This window comes from Pongo abelii, chromosome 14, assembly GCF_028885655.2.
Source record: "Pongo abelii isolate AG06213 chromosome 14, NHGRI_mPonAbe1-v2.0_pri, whole genome shotgun sequence".
NCBI classification, from domain to species: Eukaryota; Metazoa; Chordata; class Mammalia; order Primates; family Hominidae; genus Pongo; species Pongo abelii.
The window spans coordinates 18,733,304-18,748,643 of NC_071999.2; positions in this window are offsets into that span (position 1 = coordinate 18,733,304).

A 15,340-nucleotide genomic window follows, 5' to 3' on the forward strand; every position below is an offset into this window, starting at 1 on the left:
TGGATATTTGGAGTGCTAAGAGGCCAACACTGGAAAACGAAAAGTCTTCACATGAGAACTAGACGGAATCGTTCTCAGAATCTTCCCTGTGCTTTATGCATTCAACTCACATAGTGGAATCTTCCTTTTAATAGCACAGTTTTGAAACCCTCCTTCTGTAGAAGTTGCTATTGGATGTTTCGAGTGATTTGAGGCATATGCTTGAAAAGGAAATATCTTCACATGAAAACTAAACAGAAGCATTCTCAGAAACTACTCTGTGATGAGTGCATTCAAATCACAGACTTCAAACCTTCCTTTTCAAAGAGCAGTTTTGAAACACTCTTTTTGTAGAGTCTGCATTTAGATATTTGGCGCACTTTTAGGCCCATAGGGGGAAATGAAATATCTTCACCTAAAAGCTAGTCAGAAGCATCAGAAGAAATTTCTTCACCATGCGTGCATTGAAATCACAGAGTTGAACCTGTCTTTTGATAAAGCAGTTTGGAAATACTCTTTTTGTAAAATCTGCAATTCGATATTTGGAGCGAGTAGAGGCTGAGGCAAGGAAAAGGAAATATCCTCACATAAAAACTAGACAGAAGTATGCTCAGAAACTTCTGTGTGTTGAGTGCATTGAACTCACAGACCTGAATGTTCCTTTTCATAGAACAGTTTTGAAACACTCCTTTTGTAGAATATACAAGTGTTTATTTGGTGCACTTTGAGGCCTATGTTGGAAAATGAAATATCTTCATATAAAAACTAGACAAAGGATTCTCAGGAAATCCTTTGTGATGAGTGCATTCAACTCACAGAGTTGAACCTACCAATTGAGAGACAAGTTTTGAAACACCCTTTTTGTAGAATCTACAAGTGAATATTTGGAGTGATTTGAGGCCAATGCTGGAAAAGGTAATATCTTCACATAAATACTAGACAGAAGGATTCTCAGAAACGCCTTTGTAATGAGTGCATTCAACTTACAGAGTTGAAGCTTCCTTTTGAAAGACCAGTATTGAAGCACTCTTTTTGTAGAATCTGCAAGTGGATAAATGGAGCGTTATAAGGCCAATGCTGGTAAAGGATATCTCTTAACATAAAAACTAGAAAGAAGCATTCTCAGAAACTTCTCTGTGATGTGTGCATTGAACTCACACAGTTGAATCTTTCTTTAGATAGAGAAGTTTTGAAACACTCCTTTAGTAGAATCTTCAAGTGGATATTTAGAGCGATTTGAAGCCTATCCTGGAAAAGGAAATATCTTCACGTAAAAACTGGACAGAAGTATTCCTAGAAACTTCTTTGTGACGTCTGAATTGAACTCACAGTGTTGAACCTTTCTTTTGATAGAGGAGTTTTCAAACAGTCTTTTAGTAGAATCGTCAAGTGGATGTATGGAATACTTTGAGGCCTATGTTGGAAAAGGAAATATCTTCAGGAAGAAATTAGACAAAAGCTTTCCCAGAAACTTCTTTGTGATGAGTGCATTCAACTCACAGAGTTGAACCTAACAATTGATAGAGAGGTTTCGGAACACCCTTTTCGTAGAATCTCCAAGTGAATTTCTGGAGGGATTTGAAGCCTATGCTTTAAATGGAAATATCTTCATATGAAAACTAGACAGAAGAATTCTCAGAAACGTCTTTTTGATGAGAGCATTCAACTCACAGAATTGAAGCTTCCTTTTGAAAGAGCATTTTTGAAACACACTTTTTGGAGAAACTGCAAGTGGATGTATGGTGCGCTTTGAGGCCTGTGCTGGAAAAGGAAATATCTTCACATAAACACTAGGCAGAAGCATTCTCAGTAACTTCTTTGTGACGTGTGCATTCAAATCACAGACTTGAACGTTCCTTTTGATAGAACAGTTTTGAAACACTCTTTTTGTAGCATCTGCAAGTGTTTATTTGGAGCGCTTTGAGGCCTATGTTGGAAAGGGAAATATCTTCATATAAAAACTAGACAGAAGCATTCTAACAAACTTCTTTGTGATGAGTGCATTCTACTCACACAGATGAACCTTCCTTTTGATAGAAGAGATTTCAAACACTCTTTTTCTATAATCTGCAAGTGGATAATTGGAGCGATTTGTGGCCTATGATGGAAAAGGAAATATCTCCACATAAAAACTAAACAGAATCATTTTCAGAAACTTTTCCTGATGAGCACATTCAACTGAAAGACTTGAACCTTCCTTTTGATAGAGCAGTTTAGAAACACTCTTTTTCTAGAATCTGCAAGTGGATATTTCGTGTGCTAAGAGGCCAAAAATGGAAAACGAAATATCTTCACATGAGAACTAGACGGAATCATTCTCAGAAATTTCCCTTTACTTTTTGCATTCAACTCACATAGTGGAATCGTTCTTTTGATAGCTCAGTTTTGAATCACTCCTTGCGTACAATTTGCTAGTCGATGATTGGAGTGATTTGAGGCCAATGCTGGAAAAAGAAATATCTTCACATAAAAACTAGACAGAAGGATTCTCAGAAACTTCTTTGTGATGAATGCATTCAACTCACAGACTTGAAACTTCATTTTGATAGTGCAGTTTTGAAGCCCTCCTTTTGTAGAATCTGCAAGAGGATATTTGTAGCGCTTTTAGGCCAATGCTGGAAAACGAAATATCATCACATAAAAACTAGACAGAAGCATTCCCAGAAACCTCTTTGTGATGAGTGTATTCAGTTCACAGACTTGAAAGTTCCTTTTGATAGAACAGTTTTGAAACACTCCTTTTGTACAATCTGAAATTTTTTATTCGGAGCGATTTGAGGCCTATGTTGGAAAAGGAAATATCTTCACATAAAAACTAGACAGAAGCATTATCAGAAACTTCTTTGTGATCACTGCATTCGACTCACAGATTTGAACCTACGATTTGATAGATAAGTTTCGAAAAACCCTTTTTGTGGAATCTGCAAGTGAATATTTGGAGCAATTTGAGGCATATGCTTGAAATGGAAACATCTTTACATGAAAACTAGACAAAAGAAATCTCAGAAACGTGTTTGTGATGAGTGCATTCAACTCACAGACTTGAAGCTTGCTTTTGAAAGAGCAGTTTTGAAACACTCTTTTTGTAGAATCTGCAAGTGGATATATGGTGCGCTTTGAGGCCTATGATGGAAAAGGAAATATCTTCACATAAAAACTAGACAGCAGCATTCTCAGAAACTTCTTTGTGATGAGTGCATTAAACTCACAGATTTGAAGCTTCTTTTTGAAAGAGCAGTTTTGAAACACTCTTTTTGCACTTTGAGGCCTATGCTGGGAAATGAAATATTTCACCGAAAAACTAGACAGAAGTATTCTCAGAAACTTGTTCACGATATGAGCATTCAACTCACAGAGTTGAATCTTTCTTTTCAAAGAGCAGTTTTGAAAAACACTTTTGGTAAAATCTGCAAGTGGATATTTGGAGCGATTTCAGGACTATGCTGGAAAAGGAAATATCTTCAAATAATTACTAGACAGAAGAATTCTCAGAAACATCTGTGCAATGAGTGCATTCAACTCAAAGACTTGAAGGTTCCTTTTGATAGAACAGTTTTGAAACACTTTTTTGTAGAATCTGCTAGTGGATATTTGGAGCGCTTTGAGGCCTATGCTGCAAAAGGAAATATCTTCACATAAAAACTAGACAGAAGCATTCTCAGAAATTTCTTTGTGTTGAGTGCATTCAACTCACAGACGTGAAGCTTTCTTTTGAAAGAGCAGTTTTGAAACACTCTTTTTGTAGAATCTGCACGTGGATATTTGGAGAACTTTGAGGACTATGCTGGAAAAGGAGATATCTTCACATAAAACCTAGACAAAAGTATTCTCAGAAACTTCTTTGTGTTGAGTGAATTCAACTCACAGACTTGAAGCTTTCTTTTGGAAGAGCAGTTTTGAAACACTCTTTTTTTAGAATCTGCACGTGGACACATGGAGCGCTTTGAGGCCCATGCTGGGAAATGGAATACCTTCACCTAAAAACTAGACTGAAGCATTCTGAGAAACTTCTTTGTGATGAGTGCATTCAACTCACAGACTTGAACGTTGCTTTTGATAGAACAGTTCTGAAACCCTAAGTTTGTAGAATCCGCAAGTGTTTTTTCGGAGCACCTTGCGGCCTATGTTGGAAAAGGAAATATCTTCACATAAAAAGTAGAGAGAAGCATTCTCAGAAACTACTTTGTGATGAGTGCATTCAACTCGAAGTCTTGAACCTTCCTTTTTGATTGAACAGTTTTGAAACCCTCCTTTTGGACAATCTGCAAATGTTTATTCGGAGCGCTTTGAGGCCTATGTTGGAAAAGGAAATATCTTCACCTAAAAACTAGACAGAACCATTCTTGGAAACTTCTTTGTGATGAGTGCATTCAACTCACAGAATTGAACCTACCAATTGATAGAGAAGTTTGGAAACACTCTTTTTGTAGAATCTGCAAGTGGATAATTGGAGCGCTTGGAGGCCTATGTTGGAAGAGGAAATATCTTCATATAAAAACTAGACAGAAACATTCTCAAAAACTTCTTTGTGATGAGAGCATTCAACTCAAGGACTTGAACGTTACTTTTGAGAGAACAGTTTTGAACACTCTTTTCGTAGAATCTGCATGTGGATAATTGGAGCGCTTTGAGGCCTAGGCTGGAAAAGGAAATATCTTCACATAAAAACCTGACAGAAGCATTCTCAGAAACTTCTTTGTGTTGAGTGCATTCAACTCACAGACTTGAAGCTTTCTTTTGAAAGAGCAGTTTTGAAACACTCGTTTTGTAGAATCTGCACGTGGATATTTGGAGCGCTTTGAGGCCAATGCTGGGAAATGGAATATCTTCACCTAAAAACTAGACTGAAGCATTCTGAGAAACTTCTTTGTGATGAGTGCATTCAACTCACAGACTTGAACGTTGCTTTTGATAGAACAGTTCTGAAACACTAAGTTTGCAGAATCCGCAATGGTTTACACGGAGCACCTTGAGGCCTATGTTGGAAAAGGAAATATCTTCACATAAAAACTAGAGAGAAGCATTCTCAGAAACTTCTTTGTGATGCGTGCATTCAACTCACATACTTGAACCTACCAATTGATAGAGAAGTTTGGAAACACTCTTTTTCTAGAATCTGCAAGAGGATATTTGGAGAGCTTTGAGGCCTATGTTGGAAAAGGAAATATCTTCACATAAAAACCTGACAGAAGCATTCTCAGAAACTTCTTTGTGTTCAGTGCATTCAAATCACAGACTTGAATCTTTCTTTTGAAAGAGCAGTTTTGAAACACTCTTTTTGTAAAATCTGCAAGTGGATATTTGGAGCACTTTGAGGCCTACGCTGGGAAATGGAATATCTTCACCTAAAAACTAGACAGAAGCATTCTCAGAAAGTTCTTCTTGAGGCATGCATTCAACTCTCAGACTTGAACCAAAAAGTTGATAGAGAAGTTTCGAAACACTCTTTTTGTAGAATCTGCAAGTAGATATTTGGAGTGCTTTGAGGCCTATGCTGGAAAACGAAATATCTTCACCTAAAAACTAGACAGCAGCATTCTCAGAAACCTCTTTGTGATGAGTGCATTCAACTCGAAGACTTGAACGTTCCTTTTGAAAGAACAGTTTTGAAGCACTCCTTTTGTACAATCTGCAAATGTTTATTCGGAGCGCTTTGAGGCCTACGTTGGAAAAGGAAATATCTTCACCTAAAAACTAGACAGAAGCATTCTCGGAAACTTCTTTGTGTTGAGTGCATTCAACTCACAGAATTGAACCTACCAATTGATAGAGAAGTTTGGAAACACTCTTTTTGTAGAATCTGCAAGTGGATATTTGGAGTGCTTTGAGGCCTATGTTGGAAAAGGAAATATCTTCACATAAAAGCTAGACAGAAACATTCTCAGAAACTTGTTTGTGATGAGTGCATTCAACTCAAAGACTTGAACGTTCCTTTTGAGAGAACAGTTTTGAAACGCTCTTTTTGTATAATCTGCACGTGGATATTTGGAGCGCTTTGAGGACTATGCTGGAAAAGGAAATATCTTCACATAAAAATTAGACAGAAGCATTCTGAGAAACTTCTTTGTGTTGAGAGCATTCATCTGACAGACTTGAAGCGTTCTTTTGAAAGAGCAGTTTTGAGACACTCTTTTTGTAGAATCTGCATGTGGATATTTTGAGCGATTTGAGGCCTATGCTGGGAAATGAAGTATCTTCACCTGAAAACTAGACAGAAGCATTCTCAGAAACTTTTTGTGTTGAGTGCACTCAACTCACAGACTTGAAGCTTTCTTTTGAAAGAGCAGTTTTGAAACACTCTTTTTGTAGAATCTGCAAGTGGATATTTGGAGCGCTTTGAGGCCCATGCTTGGAAATGGAATATCTTCACCTAAAAACTAGACTGAAGCATTCTGAGAAACTTCTTTGTGATGAGTGTATTCAACTCCCAGACTTGAAAGTTGCTTTTGATAGAACAGTTCTGAAACACTAAGTTTGTAGAATCCGCAAGTGTTTATTCGGAGCACCTTGAGGCCTATGTTGGAAAAGGAAATATCTTCACATAATAAGTAGAGAGAAGCATTCTCAGAAACTTCTTTTTGATGAGTGTATTCAACTCGAAGACTTGAACCTTCCTTTTTGATTGAACAGTTTTGAAACACTCCTTTTGGACAATCTGCAAATGTTTATTCGGAGCGCTTTGAGGCCTATGTTGGAAAAGGAAATATCTTCACCTAAAAACTAGACAGAAGCATTCTTGGAAACTTCTTTGTGATGAGTGCATTCAACTCACAGAATTGAACCTAACAATTGATAGAGAAGTTTGGAAACACTCTTTTTGTAGAATCTGCAAGTGGATATTTGGAGCGCTTTGAGGCCTGTGTTGGAAGAGGAAATATCTTCACCTTAAAACTAGACAGAAGCATTCTCAGAAACTTCTTTGTGATGAGTGCATTCAACTCAAAGACTTGAACGTTCCTTTTGAGAGAACAGTTTTCAAACACTCTTTTTGTAGAATCTGCACATGGATATTTGGAGCGCTTTGAGGCCTCTGCTGGAAAAGGAAATATCTTCACATAAAAACTAGACAGAAGCATTCTCAGAAACTTCTTTGTGTTGAGTGCATTCAACTCACAGACTTGAAGCTTTCTTTTGAAAGAGCAGTTTTGAAACACTCTTTTTGTAGAATCTGCACGTGGATATTTGGAGCGATGTGAGCCCTATGCAGGGAAATGAAGTATCTTCACCTGAAAACTAGACAGAAGCATTCTCAGAAACTTCTTTGTGTTGAGTGCAATCAACTCACATACTTGAAGCTTTCTTTTGAAAGAGCAGTTTTGAAACACTCTTTTTGTAGAATCTGCAAGTGGATATTTGGAGTGCTTTGAGGCCCATGCTCGGAAATGGAATATCTTCACCTAAAAACTAGACTGAAGCATTCTGAGAAACTTCTTTGTGATGAGGGCATTCAACTCACACACTTGAACGTTGTTTTTGATAGAACAGTTCGGAAACACTAAGTTTGTAGAATCCGCAAATGTTTATTCGGTGCACCTTGAGGCCTAAGTCGGAAAAGGAAATATCTTCACATAAAAACTGCAGAGAAGCATTCTCAGAAACTTCTTTGTGATGAGTGCATTCAACTCACAGACTTGAAGCTTTCTTTTGAAAGAGCAGTTTTGAAACACTCTTTTTGTAGAATCTGCAAGTGAATATTTGGAGCGCTTTGAGGCCCATGCTGGGAAATGGAATATCTTCACCAAAAAACTAGACTGAAGCATTCTGAGAAACTTCTTTGTGATGAGTGTATTCAACTCACAGACTTGAAAGTTGCTTTTGATAGAACAGTTCTGAAACACTAAGTTTGTAGAATCCGCAAGTGTTTATTCGGAGCACCTTGAGGCCTATGTTGGAAAAGGAAATATCTTCACATAAGAAGTAGAGAGAAGCATTCTCAGAAACTTCTTTGTGATGAGTGCATTCAACTCGAAGTCTTGAACCTTCCTTTATGATTGAACAGTTTTGAAACCCTCCTTTTGGACAATCTGCAAATGTTTATTCGGAGCGCTTTGAGGCCTATGTTGGAAAAGGAAATATCTTCACCTAAAAACTAGACAGAAGCATTCTCGGAAACTTCTTTGTGATGAGTACATTCAACTCACAGAATTGAACCTACCAATTGATAGAGAAGTTTGGAAACACTCTTTTTGTAGAATCTGCAAGTGGATATTTGGAGCGCTTTGAGGCCTATGTTGGAAGAGGAAATATCTTCATATAAAAACTAGACAGAAATATTCTCAAAAACTTCTTTGTGATGAGTGCATTCAACTCAAAGACTTGAACGTTACTTTTGAGGGAACAGTTTTGAACACTCTTTTTGTAGAATCTGCATGTGGATATTTGGAGCGCTTTGAGGCCTAGGCTGGAAAAGGAAATATCTTCACATAAAAACCTGACGGAAGCATTCTCAGAAACTTCTTTGTGTTGAGTGCATTCAACTCACAGACTTGAAGCTTTCTTTTGAAAGAGCAGTTTTGAAACACTCGTTTTGTAGAATCTGCACGTGGATATTTGGAGCGCTTTGAGGCCAATGCTGGGAAATGGAATATCTTCACCTAAAAACTAGACTGAAGCATTCTGAGAAACTTCTTTGTGATGAGTGCATTCAACTCACAGACTTGAACGTTGCTTTTGATAGAACAGTTCTGAAACACTAAGTTTGTAGAATCCGCAATGGTTTATACGGAGCACCTTGAGGCCTATGTTGGAAAAGGAAATATCTTCACATAAAAACTAGAGAGAAGCATTCTCAGAAACTTCTTTGTGATGAGTGCATTCAACTCACATACTTGAACCTACCAATTGATAGAGAAGTTTGGAAACACTCTTTTTGTAGAATCTGCAAGTGGATATTTGGAGCGCTTTGAGGCCTATGCTGGAAAAGGAAATATCTTCACATAAAAACCTGACAGAAGCATTCTCAGAAACTTCTTTGTGTTCAGTGCATTCAAATCACAGACTTGAATCTTTCTTTTGAAAGAGCAGTTTTGAAACACTCTTTTTGTAAAATCTGCAAGTGGATATTTGGAGCACTTTGAGGCCTACGCTGGGAAATGGAATATCTTCACCTAAAAACAAGACAGAAGCATTCTCAGAAAGTTCTTCTTGAGGCATGCATTCAACTCTCAGACTTGAAACAAAAAGTTGATAGAGAAGTTTCGAAACACTCTTTTTGTAGAATCTGCAAGTAGATATTTGGAGTGCTTTGAGGCCTATGCTGGAAAATGAAATATCTTCACCTAAAAACTAGACAGCAGCATTCTCAGAAACCTCTTTGTGATGAGTGCATTCAACTCGAAGACTTGAACGTTCCTTTTGATAGAACAGTTTTGAAACACTCCTTTTGTACAATCTGCAACTGTTTATTCGGAGCGCTTTGAGGCCTACGTTGGAAAAGAAAATATCTTCACCTAAAAACTAGACAGAAGCATTCTCGGAAACTTCTTTGTGTTGAGTGCATTCAACTCACAGAATTGAACCTACCAATTGATAGAGAAGTTTGGAAACACTCTTTTTGTAGAATCTGCAAGTGGATATTTGGAGCGCTTTGAGGCCTATGTTGGAAAAGGAAATATCTTCATATAAAAGCTAGACAGAAATATTCTCAGAAACTTCTTTGTGATGACTGCATTCAACTCAAAGACTTGAACGTTCCTTTTGAGAGAACAGTTTTGAAACGCTCTTTTTGTATAATCTGCAGGTGGATATTTGGAGCGCTTTGAGGACTATGCTGGAAAAGGAAATATCTTCACATAAAAATTAGACAGAAGCATTCTGAGAAACTTCTTGTGTTGAGAGCATTCATCTGACAGACTTGAAGCGTTCTTTTGAAAGAGCAGTTTTGAGACACTCTTTTTGTAGAATCTGCATGTGGATATTTTGAGCGATTTGAGGCCTATGCTGGGAAATGAAGTATCTTCACCTGAAAACTACACAGAAGCATTCTCAGAAACTTCTTTGTGTTGAGTGCACTCAACTCACAGACTTGAAGCATTCTTTTGAAAGAGCAGTTTTGAAACACTCTTTTTGTAGAATCTGCAAGTGGATATTTGGAGCGCTTTGAGGCCCATGCTGGGAAATGGAGTATCTTCACCTAAAAACTAGACTGAAGCATTCTGAGAAACTTCTTTGTGATGAGTGCATTCAACTCACAGACTTGAAAGTTGCTTTTGATAGAACAGTTCTGAAACACTAAGTTTGTAGAATCCGCAAGTGTTTATTCGGAGCACCTTGAGGCCTATGTTGGAAAAGGAAATATCTTCACATAAAAAGTAGAGAGAAGCATTCTCAGAAACTTCTTTGTGATGAGTGCATTCAACTCGAAGACTTGAACCTTCCTTTTTGATTGAACAGTTTTGAAACACTCCTTTTGGACAATCTGCAAATGTTTATTCGGAGCGCTTTGAGGCCTATGTTGGAAAAGGAAATATCTTCACCTAAAAACGAGACAGAAGCATTCTTGGAAACTTCTTTGGGATGAGTGCATTCAACTCACAGAATTGAACCTACCAGTTGATAGAGAAGTTTGGAAACACTCTTTTTGTAGAATCTGCAAGTGGATATTTGGAGCGCTTTGAGGCCTGTGTTGGAAGAGGAAATATCTTCACCTTAAAAGTAGACAGAAGCATTCTCAGAAACTTCTTTGTGATGAGTGCATTCAACTCAAAGACTTGAACGTTCCTTTTGAGAGAACAGTTTTCAAACACTCTTTTTGTAGAATCTGCACGTGGATATTTGGAGCGCTTTGTGGCCTCTGCTGGAAAAGGAAATATCTTCACATAAAAACTAGACAGAAGCATTCTGAGAAACTTCTTTGTGTTGACTGCATTCAACTCACGGACTTGAAGCTTTCTTTTGAAAGAGCAGTTTTGGAACACTCTTTTTGTAGAATCTGCACGTGGATATTTGGAGCGATGTGAGCCCTATGCTGGGAAATGAAGTATCTTCACCTGAAAACTAGACAGAAGCATTCTCAGAAACTTCTTTGTGTTGAGTGCACTCAACTCACAGACTTGAAGCTTTCTTTTGAAAGAGCAGTTTTGAAACACTCTTTTCGTAGAATCTGCAAGTGGATATTTGGAGTGCTTTGAGGCCCATGCTGGGAAATGGAATATCTTCACCTAAAAACTAGACTGAAGCATTCTGAGAAACTTCTTTGTGATGAGGGCATTCAACTCACACACTTGAACGTTGTTTTTGATAGAACAGTTCGGAAACACTAAGTTTGTAGAATCCGCAAATGTTTATTCGGTGCACCTTGAGGCTTAAGTCGGAAAAGGAAATATCTTCACATAAAAACTACAGAGAAGCATTCTCAGAAACTTCTTTGTGATGAGTGCATTCAACTCACAGACTTGCAGATTTCTTTTGAAAGAGCAGTTTTGAAACACTCTTTTTGTAGAATCTGCAAGTGGATATTTTGAGCGATTTGAGGCCTGTGCTGGGAAATGAAGTAGCTTCACATTAAAACCTGACAGAAGCATTCTCAGAAACTTCTTTGTGTTCAGTGCATTCAAATCACAGACTTGAATCTTTCTTTTGAAAGAGCAGTTTTGAAACACTCTTTTTGTAAATCTGCAAGTGTATATTTGGAGCACTTTGAGGCCTATGCTGGGAAATGGAATGTCTTCACCTAAAAACTGGAAAGAAGCATTCTCAGAAAGTTATTCACGATGCATGCATTCAACTCACAAAATTGAACCTACCAATTGATAGAGAAGTTTGGAAACACTCTTTTTGTAGAATCTGAAAGTGGATATTTGGAGCGCTTTGAGGCCTATGCTGGAAAAGGAAATATCTTCACCTAAAAACTAGACAGCAGCATTCTCATAAACCTCTTTGTGATGAGTGCATGCAACTCGAAGACTTCAACGTTCCTTTTGATAGAACAGTTTTGAAACACTCCTTTTGTACAATCTGCAAATGTTTTTTCGGAGCGCTTTGAGGACTATGTTGGAAAAGAAAATATCTTCACCTAAAAACTAGACAGAAGCATTCTCGGAAACTTCTTTGTGATGATTGCATTCAACTCACAGAATTGAACTTACCAATTGGTAGAGAAGTTTGGAAACACTCTTTTTGTAGAATCTGCAAGTGGATATTTGGAGCGCTTTGAGGCCTATGTTGGAAGAGGAAATATCTTCATATAAAAACTAGATAGAAACATTCTCAAAAACTTCTTTGTGATGAGTGCATTCAACTCAAAGACTTGAACGTTACTTTTGAGAGAACAGTTTTGAACACTCTTTTTGTAGAATCTGCATGTGGATATTTGGAGCGCTTTGAGGCCTAGGCTGGAAAAGGAAATATCTTCACATAAAAACCTGACGGAAGCATTCTCAGAAACTTCTTTGTGTTGAGTGCATTCAACTCACAGACTTGAAGCTTTCTTTTGAAATAGCAGTTTTGAAACACTCTTTTTGTAGAATCTGCAAGTGGATATTTGGAGTGCTTTGAGGCCCATGCTGGGAAATGGAATATCTTCACCTAAAAACTAGACTGAAGCATTCTGAGAAACTTCTTTGTGATGAGGGCATTCAACTCACACACTTGAACGTTGCTTTTGATAGAACAGTTCGGAAACACTAAGTTTGTAGAATCCGCAAATGTTTATTCGGTGCACCTTGAGGCCTAAGTCGGAAAAGGAAATATCTTCACATAAAAACTACAGAGAAGCATTCTCAGAAACTTCTTTGTGATGAGTGCATTCAACTCACAGACTTGCAGATTTCTTTTGAAAGAGCAGCTTTGAAATACTCTTTTTGTAGAATCTGCAAGTGGATATTTTGAGCGATTTGAGGTCTGTGCTGGGAAATGAAGTATCTTCACATTAAAACCTGACAGAAGCATTCTCAGAAACTTCTTTGTGTTCAGTGCATTCAAATCACAGACTTGAATCTTTCTTTTGAAAGAGCAGTTTTGCAACACTCTTTTTGTAAAATCTGCAAGTGGATATTTGGAGCACTTTGAGGCCTATGCTGGGAAATGGAATATCTTCACCTAAAAACTAGACAGAAGCATTCTCAAAACGTTCTCTCGATGCGTGAATTCAACTCACAGAGTTGAACCTGTCTTTTGATACAGCACTTTGGAAACACTCTATTTGTGAAATCTGCAATTGGATATTTCCAGCAATTTGAGGCTTATGCAAGGAACAGGAAATATCTTCACTTCAAAACTGGACAGGAGCATTCTCAGAAACCTCTTTGTGATGAGTGCATTCAACTCGAAGACTTGAACGTTCATTTTGATAGAACAGTTTGGAAACACTCCTTTTGGACAATCTGTAAATGTTTATTCGGAGAGCTTTAAGGCCTATGTTGGAAAAGGAAATAACTTCACCTAAAAACTAGACAGAAGCATTCTCAGAAACTACTTTGTGGTGAGTGCATTCACCTCACAGAGTTGAACCAAAAAGTTGATAGAGAAGTTCCGAAACACTCTTTTTGTAGAATCTGCAAGTGGATATTTGGAGCGCTTTGAGGCCTATGCAGGAAAAGGAAATATCGTCACTTCAAAACTGGACAGGAGCATTCTCAGAAACCTCTTTGTGATGAGTGCATTCAACTAGAAGGCGTGAACGTTCCTTTTGATAGAACAGTTTTGAAACACTCCTTTTGTGCAATCTGCAAATGTTTCTTCGGAGCGCTGTGAGGCCTATGTTGGAAAAGGAAATATCTTCACCTAAAAACTAGACAGAAGCATTCTCGGAGACTTCTTTGTGATGAGTGCATTCAACTCACAGAATTGAACCTACCAATTGATAGAGAAGTTTGGAAACACTCTTTTTGTAGAATCTGCAAGTGGATATTTGGAGCGCTTTGAGACCCATGCTGGGAAATGGAATATCTTCACCTAAAAACTAGACAGAAGCATTCTTAAAAACTTCTTTGTGATGAGTGCATTCAACTCAAGGACTTGAAAGTTCCTTTTGAGAGAACAGATTTGAAACACTCTTTTTGTAGAATCTGCACGTGGATATTTTTAGCGCTTTGAGGCCTCTGCTGGAAAAGGAAATATCTTCACCGAAAAACTACACAGAAGCATTCTGAGAAACTTCTTTGTGTTGAGTGCATTCAACTCACAGACTTGAAGCTTTCTTTTGAAAGAGCAGTTTTGAAACACTCTTTTTGTAGAATCTGCACTTGGACATTTGGAGCGATTTGAGGCCTATGCTGGGAAATGAAGTATGTTCACCTGAAAACTAGACAGAAGCATTCTCAGAAACTTCTTTGTGTTGAGTGCACTCAACTCACAGACTTCAAGCTTTCTTTTGAAAGAGGATTTTTGAAACAATCTTTTTGTAAAATCTGCAAGTGGATATTTGGAGCACTTTGAGGCCTATGCTGGGAAATGGAATATCTTCACCTAAAAACTAGACAGAAGCATTCTCAGAAAGTTCTTCTCGATGCGTGCATTCAACTCAGAGAGTTGAACCTCTCTTTTGATAGAGCAGTTTGGAAACACTCTTTTTGTGAAATCTACCATTGGATATTTCCAGCGATTTGAGGCCTATGCAAGGAAAAGGAAATATCTTCACTTCAAAACCGGACAGGAGCATTCTCAGAAACCTCTTTGTGAAGAGTGCATTCAACTCGAGGACTTGAACCTTCCTTTTGATAGAACAGTTATGAAACACTCCTTTTGGACAATCTGCAAATGTTTATTCGGAGCGCTTTGAGGCCTATGTTGGAAAAGGAAATATCTTCACCTAAAAACTAGACAGAAGCATTCTCGGAAACTTCTTTGTGATGAGTGCATTCAACTCACAGAATTGAACCTACCAATTAATAGAGAAGTTTGGAAACACTCTTTTTGTAGAATCTGCAAGTGGATATTTGGAGCGTTCTGAGGCCTATGTTGGAAAAGGAAATATCTTCATCTAAAAACTAGACAGAAGCATTCTCAGAAACTTCTTTGTGATGAGTGCATTCAACTCAAACACTTGAACGTTCCTTTTGAGAGAACAGTTTTGAAACAATCTTTTTGTAGAATCTGCACGTGGATATTTGGAGCGATTTGAGGCCTCTGCTGAAAAAGGAAATATCTTCACGTAAAAACTAGACAGAAGCATTATGAGAAACCTCTTTGTGTTGAGTGCATTCAACTCACAGACTTGAAGCTTTCTTTTGAAAGAGCAGTTTTGAAACACTCTTTTTGTAGAATCTGCACGTGGATATTTGGAGCGATTTGAGGCCTATGCTGGGAAATGAAGTATCTTCACCTGAAAACTAGACAGAAGAATTCTCGGAAACTACTTTGTGTTGAGTGCACTCAACTCACAGACTTGAAGCTTTCTTTTGAAAGAGCAGTTTTGAAACAC